Source organism: Bos indicus, chromosome 2, assembly GCF_029378745.1.
Source record: "Bos indicus isolate NIAB-ARS_2022 breed Sahiwal x Tharparkar chromosome 2, NIAB-ARS_B.indTharparkar_mat_pri_1.0, whole genome shotgun sequence".
In the NCBI taxonomy this organism is placed as follows: Eukaryota; Metazoa; Chordata; class Mammalia; order Artiodactyla; family Bovidae; genus Bos; species Bos indicus.
The window spans coordinates 127,947,960-127,957,827 of record NC_091761.1 but is presented as its reverse complement, the minus strand read 5'-3'; positions in this window follow the sequence as shown (position 1 = coordinate 127,957,827).

The window sequence follows — 9,868 nt, the reverse complement described above, 5'->3', positions numbered from 1 at the left end:
CTGGAAATTGGGATGGGTTCAGTCTGGAGCTGCCTTCATTTGGAAAGGAACTGCTCCAGAAGGAAGGCAACACAGGGAGAAGCAGAAAGATGGGGACTAAGTCCTCGTGGCAGCATTTCAATCCCTAGATACAGCTCTTTCCTGAAGCAGGGAAAATGAAATTTTTATTTTTGGTGGGGGCAAATTTCCGTCTCATTTAAGCCTCTTGGGATTGTGTTTTCTGTGTCTTGCAACCCAGGAGTTCTGACCGATTCAGAGACCCTCCCTAGTCCAGTGGAGCACCGCAGCTGCCGTTTTGTCTGCCTTCGTCTGGGTATACCAAACTCGCTGCTCTCCCAAACACCCCATGTACCCGATGACTCTACTGGGCTCTCTGCCTGTGATGAACTCACTTTTCCCTTTTGCTTTTGCTCAGCTCTTAAAAGGTCCAGTTCAAATGCCCAGTTCCTCCATAGAGCCTCTGTCAGCTCCTCCGGGGGGAGAATTTGCTCTTTGCCCCTGGTCACTATAGAACCATTATTTGGCTGGATCACAGTGGTTTGTGTGTGAATCCATCTCCTCCACTAGATTATTGAGCTTCTTGAGGGCGACTGTGATTTTCTTTTCTTAGCATACAGTACCTGGTCTGGCATATCATAGGGGCTCAGAAATGCTTGTGAAATGATCTGAATTGCCATCAGACTGGATGGCTCCCAGCTTGGGGTTGGCATCATGGGGCTGAGCCCTGACTCTGGCACCACTACTAGGCAACTCTGTGGCCCGTTCCCACCTCTGTGTGGATGAGCTTTCCTCAGCTTAAAATGTCTGTCTCAGCCTGTCCTGGTGGTTCAGTGGTTAAGACGCTATGATCCCAATGCAGAGGATGTGGGTTTGATCCCTGGTCAGGGAACTAGATTCCGCATGCCATCAGTAAGAGCTCATCTGCTGTGACTAAGATCTAGCACAGTCAAATTAATAATAATAAAAAAATCTGTCTCCCCTCAATCTATAAATCCTGCTCATCCATCAAGGAGCTCACATCTCTTAATATGTGAGATGAAGGCTGCTTTGAAATTGAACAGATTTGAGTCCGAGTCCTGGCTCTTCCACATGACACACGAGTTTATGGGGCGAGTCATAGAACTTCCCTGAGCCTCAGTTTCCTAAAGTGGCAAGTGCATAGGGTTTATTACATGCTGGGCATTGTTCTAGGTGCTTTACTGGTGCCAGCGTGCCTCATTCTTCTGTCCACCCTCTGGGGTGGACATACTCATATTATCCTTATAATAGATGAAGCAACAGAGGCCCAGAGAGGTTAGGTGCTGCCTGAAGCCATGACTTGGAGGTGGTAGAACTGGGATTGGAACTCACACATCAGTCGCCAGAGCAGTCCTGCCCCTCGCAAAGTGAGGGCAAGACTAGCACGTTCTTTTCAAGGTTGTTGTGAAAGTTAACCTCCGAATAATGTGTGCCGAGGACTAGCAGAGCTGAGCACTGCTGTTACCTCTGGTGTGTTCTGAGCCTGGTAAAGTCCAGTCTTCCCAGAGAATCCTGGACCAGGCTGGAGGGAGTGGGGCTGTGGCTGGACTGGGACAGTGTCCACATGGCTTTGGCTGCATTTTAGGGCTCTCTCTGCTTGGCAGAAGGTTTCTGCTCATAATGCTCATTTGTCCAGACCGTAGGTCAATGGCTTCTGCATTCTCTGCATGCACTTCCCTGGGCACAGAAGGGGTGGAAGAGGACAGTATGGGCTCCAGCCAGGCTAGGGAAAGCTTCTGGGAATTGGGAGGTCTGGGGTGGCCAGAGGGCCTCGTTTCTAGAAACCCCAGCTCTTCCACTGCCTGGATATGAGAACTTGATCACTTAATCCCCTGGGGCCTCAGTTTCTTCATCTGTAAAGTGGGGACAGTCATGATACCTACTTGATCTGGTGGTGTGAAGATGAAAGATGGTGTGTTTTGCAGGATGTGTTGTGGGCACTCAGTGAAAGACAGTTGATTATCAGTGTCATTTTGCTTTTTGCTCAACCAGACTGTCTGGGTCTCTGTCCTGGCTCTACTGTTTCCTAGCAATGGGACCTTGAGCAAATTACTCAACTTTTCTGTGCTCAGCTCCTCATTTATGAATCAGGGACAGTGACAAGACACAATGAAACAACTCTGTGTCTGGCACATTAAGGATGCTCCATACCTTTCAGTGCTTGTTGTTATTATTCTCCAGCTGTAAGATCTTGGGCGACAACCAGTCCCTCCCCAAGTCTTGGCTTTCCCGTCTATTCAGTGAAGTTTAGACTTGGCTCTTGGGGCCATTTCCTAAGAGATTCCCGATTCCAGCCCCCACCACTGAAATCACTCCCTCTGGGAGAGAGGCCAGATGTCCTTTCTCTGGGAGCCACTGTGTCCTCCTTCTTCTTGCTTCATTCCCTGCTGGGTCACCAAAACCTGACCTGGACCTGGCACATGATGGACCCTCAGTAAATGTTTACTGAATTTATGTGTGTGTGTGTTTTTAATGAAACAAACACCGATTTAGAGATTTTTATGTTCCAGGCACGCCTCTGAAGTCTTTACAGACAGATATAAATGCATTCACTCTTTGCGATCTTGGAGGGAGGGACTCTTTTTTTTTAAATTAATTTATGTATTTGGCTGCACCAGGTCTTAGCTGCAGCACAATGGTTCTTCAATCTTTGTTGTGGCATGTGGAATCTAGTTCCTTGACCAGGGAGCAAACCAGGGCCCCTTATCTCCGTTTTTTTCACAAATGAAGCAACTGAGGCAGGGAGTCAGGATAGTGTACCCAAGATTTACACTCAGGCCCTCTGGCTCCAGATTCATCTTCAGACCTTCTCTGACCCTGCCCTGTCTGTTCAAGAACTGACATACACAGCGTACACACCCATCCACGGGCATCCGTTACACATCTCCTGGGATGGGATTCTCCCATCCTCAGGGTGAGAGGCGGGGACTGGCCACGAGATGCGCAGAACTGAGCAATGGGTCCAGCCTCTTGGGGACAGTCTGCCAACACCTGCCGCTCTGCCAAGTCCAAAAACGGCCTGGGAAAAGCTCACATCCTGCTGTTCTTCCGGAGCCCGAGGAGCTAACAGGAAAGGCTGAGAGGTCTGGCTGCGGTGCTGACTCGCTGGGAGGCGGGGCGAGCAGCCGGTAGGGAAGGGCGAGCAGCACATTAAATTCATCCTTCCTTTCTTGGGCACTCACTGGAATAAGGCTGGGCCAGGGAGCCAGAGGCCTGAATCCTCCAACCCAGAACCCCAAGATGCTGGATTATAACCTGGCCATGACACCCCTCCAGGAAGATGAGGGTCTCTGCATGGCCAAACCCAGTATTGGCAGCCTTGGGCACTGCCCACTTGCTGACCACAGCCTGGAGGCCTAGAAAGGCCCCAGGAAGGAAATAAGGAGAAACTTGAGGCCTGAAAGTGGGAGGAGGGGACGAGAGCAGAGAAATGCAATTGGAAGAAAGAAGCAATCTGTCTAGACTCTGAAAGCCCCTAGGATGGAAATGGTTGCTGGACTTTTAAGAAGAAGGATATTTAATACTCAAATTTTATCTTTTAGTGGTGCCTCCACCCACCATTACCACCAACCGTCCCACAAGATGGCCTTGTGGGATAAATTGTGAGGGTGTGAAGGGTAGGGCCTTGTTTCTGGCTGGGACTTGGGGGTATGCACAGCACAGGTGGGACACAAGAGATGTCTGGGGACTGAGAACTCAGTAAATGCAGCCCTGGGAGGCTGGTGAGTCAGGCTGGCTGTAACCTGCACATCTCCTGGGCTTCTTACAGGCAGTGCTGGAGGCTTGAGCCATGTGGTAGAGTGCAAACTTCAGAGCTAGATTATGTGAGTCAAACACTCACTACATCTGTCATAGACTCCTTGAGCCTTGATTTCATCTGTAAAATGGGAATAATAAAGACTAATTTTTTTAGTACCTAGTATGTGCTCGACACTGATATCAGTATACCTTATACGGATTACGCCTCTTAAAATTCTTACTGCAACCCTATGAAGTACCTTCTATTTTCAGATGAGGAAACTGAGGCATAGGACGTTTAAGTTTATACAATAAGTAGCAGAGTTGCAAAAACCCAGGAGGTCTCAAATGACACGGGTCACATCTACCTACTAAGGGAGTTGTGAGTGTTCAATGAATTTACACATATAAATCTCACAGACCAGTGCCTGGCACACAGTTGCTGCTGCTCAGTCTCTCAGTCGTGTCCAGCACTTGCGACCTCATGGACTGCAGCATGTCAGGCTTCACTGGCCTTCACTATCTCCTAGACTTTGCTCAAACTCATGTCCATAGAGTCGGTGATGCCATCCAGCCATCTCATCCTCTGTCGTCCCCTTCTACTGCCTTCTATCTTTCCCAGCTTCAGGGTCTTTTCCAATGAGTCAGCTGTTCACAACAGGTGGCCAAAGTATTGGAGTTTCAGCTTCAGCATCAGTCCTTGCAGTGAATATTCAGGGTGATTTCCTTTAGGATTGACTGGTTTGATCTCCTTGCAGTCTAAGGGACTCTCAGAGTCCTCTCCAACACCACAGTTTGAAGGTATCAGTTCTTTGGTGCTCAGCCTTTCTTATTGCCCAGCTCTCACATCCATACATGACTACTGGAAAAAACATAGCTTTGACTATACAGACCTTTGTAGGCAAAGTAATGTCTCTGCTTTTTAATATGCCATCTGGGTTTGTCATTGCTTTTCTTCCAAGGAGCAAGCATCTTTTAATTTCATGGCTGCAGTCACTGTCCACAGTGATTTTGGAGCCCAAGAAAATTAAGTCTGCCACTGTTTCCATTGTTTCCCCATCTATTAGCCATGAAGTGTTGAAACCACATGCTATGATCTTTGTTCTTTGAATGTTGAGTTTCAAACAAGTTTTTTCACTCTCCTCTTTTACCTTCATCAAGAGGCTCTTTAATTCCTCTTTGCTTTCTGCCGTTAAAGTGGTATCATCTGTATATCTGAGGTTATTGATATTTCTCTCTGCAGTCTTGATTCCAACTTGTGATTCAACCAGCCTGGCATTTCCCATGATGTAGTCTGCATAGAAATTAAATAAGCAGGGTGACAATATGCAGCCTTGATGTACTTCTTTCCCATTTTGGAACCAGTCTGTTGTTCCATGTTTGGTTCTAACTGTTGCTTCTTCACCTGCATACAGATTTCTCAGGAGGCAGGTAAGGTGGCCTGGTACTTCCAGCTCTTTAAGAATTTTCCACAGTTTGTTGGGATCCAAACAGTCAAAAGCTTTTGAGAAGTCAATGAAGCAGAAGTAGATGTTTTTCTGGAATTTTCTATCTTTTTCTATGATCCAACAGATATTGGCAATTTGATCTCTCATTCCTCTGCCTTTTCTAAATCCAGCTTGTACATCTGGAAGTTCTCTGTTCAGATACTATTGAAGTCTAGTTTGAAGGATTTTGAGCATTACTTTCCTAGCATGTGAAATGCGTGCAATTTTGTGGTAGTTTGAACATTACTTGGCATTGCCTTTCTCCCTCTTCCAACAACCTAAGAGATGACTCTACACATGGACACCACCAGATGGTCAATACTGAAATCAGACGGATTATGTCCTTTGAGCCAAAGACGGAGAAGCTCTATACAGTCAGCAAAGACAAGACGGGGAATGGACTGGCACATAGTAAGTGCTATGCACCATAAGTACTGGTACATAATAAATTAAATATGAGCTTTTAAATATGCTGGCAACCCACTCTAGTATTCTTGCCTGGAGAATCCCATGGACGCAGGAGCCCGGTGGGCTACAGTCCATGGGGTCACTAAGAGTCAAACACGACTGAGCGATTTCACTTTCACTTTCATGCATTGGGGAAGGAAATGGCAACCCATTCCAGTATTCTTGCCTGAAGAATCCCAGGGACAGAGGAGCCTGGTGGGCAACCCCTGCCATCTATGAGGTTGCACAGAGTCGGACACGACTGAAGCGACTTAGCAGCAGCAGCAGCTTGGTCATAGCTTTTCTTCCAAGGAGCAAGTGTCTTTTAATTTCATGGCTGCAGTCACCATCTCCAGTGATTTTGGAGCCCCCAAAAATAAAATCTCTCACTGTTTCCTGACCTATTTGCCATGAAGTGATGGGACTGCATGCCATGATCTTAGTTTTTTGAATGTTGAGTTTTAAGCCAGCTTTTTCACTCTCCTCTTTCACTTTCATCAAGAGGCTCTTAAGTTCTTCTTCACTTTCTGCCATAAGGGTGATGTCATCTGCATATCTGACATTATTGATATTTCTCCTGGTAATCTTGAGTCCAGCTTGTGTTTTATCTAGCCTGGCATTTTGCATGATGTACTCTGCATAGATGTTAAATAAGCAGAGTGACAATATGCAGCTTTGTTGTACTCCTTTCCCAATTTGGAACCAGTCTATTGTTCCATGTCCAGTTCTAACTGTTGCTTCTTGACCTGCATACAGATTTCTCAGGAGGCAGGTAAGGTGGTCTATTATTCCCAACTCTTTGAGAATTTTCCCCATTTTGTTGGATCCGCACAAAATGGATCACAAATGACTGGCTTTGGCATAGTTAATAAAGCAGAAGTAGATATTTTTCTGGAACTCTTGCTTTTTCGATGATCCAGCGGATGTTGGCAATTTGATCTCTGGTTCCTCTGCCTTTTATAAATCCAGCTTGAACATCTGGAAGTTCACGGTTCACACACTGTTGAAGCCTGGCTTGGAGAATTTTGAGCATTACTTTGCTAGTGTGTGAGACGAGTACAATTGTGCGGTAGTTTGAACATTCTTTGGCATTCCCTTTCTTTGGGATTGGAATGAAAACTGATCTTTTCCAGTCCTGTGGCCACTGCTGGGTTTTCCAAATTGCTGGCGTATTTCCCAAATATGCTGGCATATTGAGTGCAACACTTTCACAGCATCATCTTTTAGGATTTTAAATAGGTCAACTGGAATTCCATCACCTCCACTAGCTTTGTTCGTAGTGATGCTTCTTAAGGCCCACTTAACTTCTCATTCCAGGATGTCTGGGTCTAGGTGAGTGATCACACCATCGTGATTGTGTCATGAAGATCTTTTTTGTGTAGTTCTTCTATGTATTCTTGCCACCTCTTCTTGATACCTTCTGCTTCTGTTAGGTCCATACCATTTCTGATCCTTTATTGTGCTCATCTTTGCATGAAATGTTACATTGGTATCTTTGATTTTCTTGAAGAGATCTCTAGTCTTTCCCATTCTATTGCTTTCCTCTATTTCTTTGCATTTATTACTTATTACTGAGGAAGGCTTTCTTATCTCTCTGTGCTAATCTTTGTGTTTTTTTTTTTAATTTTATTTTTAAACTTTACACTATGGTACTGGTTCTGCCATATATCGAAATGAATCCGCCACAGGCATACATGTGTTCCCCATCCTGAACCCTCCTCCTTCCCCATACCATCCTTCCGGGTCGTCCCAGTGCACCAGCCCCAAGCATCCAGTATCGTGCATTGAATCTGGACTGCTGACTCGTTTCATATATGATATTAAACATATTTCAATGCCATTCTCCCAAATCATCCCACCCTCTCCCTCTCCCACAGAGTCCAAAAGACTGTTCTATACATCAGTGTCTCTTTTGCTGTCTCGTATACAGGGTTATCATTACCATCTTTCTAAATTCCATATATATATACATGTATTGGTGTTTTTCTTTCTGGCTTACTTCACTCTGTATAATAGGCTCCAGTTTCATCCACCTCATTAGAATTGATTCATATGTATTCTTTTTAATGGCTGAGTAATACTCCATTGTGTATATGTACCACAGTTTTCTTATCCATTCATCTGCTGATGGACATCTAGGTTGCTCCCATGTCCTGGCTATTATAAACAGTAACGTGATGAACATTGGGGTACACGTGTCTCTTTCAATTCTGGTTTCCTCAGTGTGTATGCCCAGCAGTGGGATTGCTGGATCATAAGGCAGTTCTATTTCCAGTTTTTTAAGGAATCTCCACACTGTTCTCCATAGTGGCTGTACTAGTTTGCATTCCCACCAACAGTGTAAGAGGGTTCCCTTTTCTCCACACTCTCTCCAGCATTTATTACTTGTAGACTTTTGGATCGCAGCCATTCTGACTGGCGTGAAATGGTACCTCATAGTGGTTTTGATTTGCATTTCTCTGATAATGAGTGATGTTGAGCATCTTTTCATGTATTTGTTAGCCATCTGTATGTCTTCTTTGGAGAAATGTCTATTTAGTTCTTTGGTCCATTTTTTGATTGGGTCATTTATTTTTCTGGAATTGAGCTGTAGGAGTTGCTTGTATATTTTTGAGATTAGTTGTTTGTCAGTTGCTTCATTTGCTATTATTTTCTCCCATTCTGAAGGCTGTCTTTTCACCTTGCTTATAGTTTCCTTTGTTGTGCAAAAGCTTTTAAGTTTAATTAGGTCCCATTTGTTTATTTTTGCTTTTATTTCCGATATTCTGGGAGGTGGGTCATAGAGGATCCTGCTGTGATGTATGTCGGAGAGTGTTTTGCCTATGTTCTCCTCTAGGAGTTTTATAGTTTCTGGTCTTACGTTTAGATCTTTAATCCATTTTGAGTTTATTTTTGTGTATGGTGTTAGAAAGTGCTCTAGTTTCATTCTTTTACAAGTGGTTGACCAGTTTTCCCAGCACCACTTGTTAAAGAGATTGTCTTTAATCCATTGTATATTCTTGCCTCCTTTGTCAAAGATAAGGTGTCCATATGTGTGTGGATTAATCTCTGGGCTTTCTATTTTGTTCCATTGATCTATATTTCTGTCTTTGTGCCAGTACCATACTGTCTTGATGACTGTGGCTTTGTAGTAGAGCCTGAAGTCAGGCAGGTTGATTCCTCCAGTTCCATTCTTCTTTCTCAAGATAGCTTTGGCTATTCGAGGTTTTTTTGTATTTCCACACAAATTGTGAAATTATTTGTTCTAGCTCTGTGAAGAATACCGTTGGTAGCTTGATAGGGATTGCATTGAATCTATAAATTGCTTTGGGTAGTATACTCATTTTCACTATATTGAATCTTCCAATTCATGAACATGGTATATTTCTCCATCTATTAGTGTCCTCTTTGATTTCTTTCACCAGTGTTTTATAGTTTTCTATATATAGGTCTTTAGTTGTGCTAATCTTTGGAACTCTGCATTCAGTTGAGTATATCTTTCCTTTTCATTGCCTTTAGCTTCTCTTCTTTTCTCAGCTATTTGTAAGGCCTCCTCAGACAAGTATCTTGCCTCTTTGCATTTCTTTTTCTTGGGGATGGTCTTGATCACTGCCTCCTGTATAATGTCACGAACCATTTAGGTATGACCTAAATCAAATACCTTATGATTATACAGTGGAGGTGATAAATAGATTCAAGGGATTAGATCTGGTAGACAGTGCCTGAAGAACTATGGATGGAGGTGCATAACATTGTACGGGAGGCAGTGACCAAAACCATCCCCAAGAAAAAGAAACACAAGAAGGCAAAGTGGTTGTCTGAACAGGCCTTACAAATAGCTGAGAAACGAAGAGAAGTGAATGGCAAAGGAGAAAGGGAAAGATATACCCAACTGAATGCAGAGTTCCAGAGAACAACAAGGAGAGATAAGAAAGCCTTCTTAAGTGAACCTTGCAAAGAAATAGAGGAAAGCAATAGAGTGGGAAAGACTAGAGATCTTCAAGAAAATTGGAGATACCAAGGGAACGTTTCATGCAAAGATGGGCTCGATAAAGGACAGAAACAACAAGGACCTAACAGAAGCAGACGAAATTATGAAGAGGTGGCAAGAATGCCCAGAAGAACTATACAAAAAAGGTCTTAATGACCCAGATAACCACAATGGTGTGGTCATTCACCTAGAACCAGATATCCTGGAG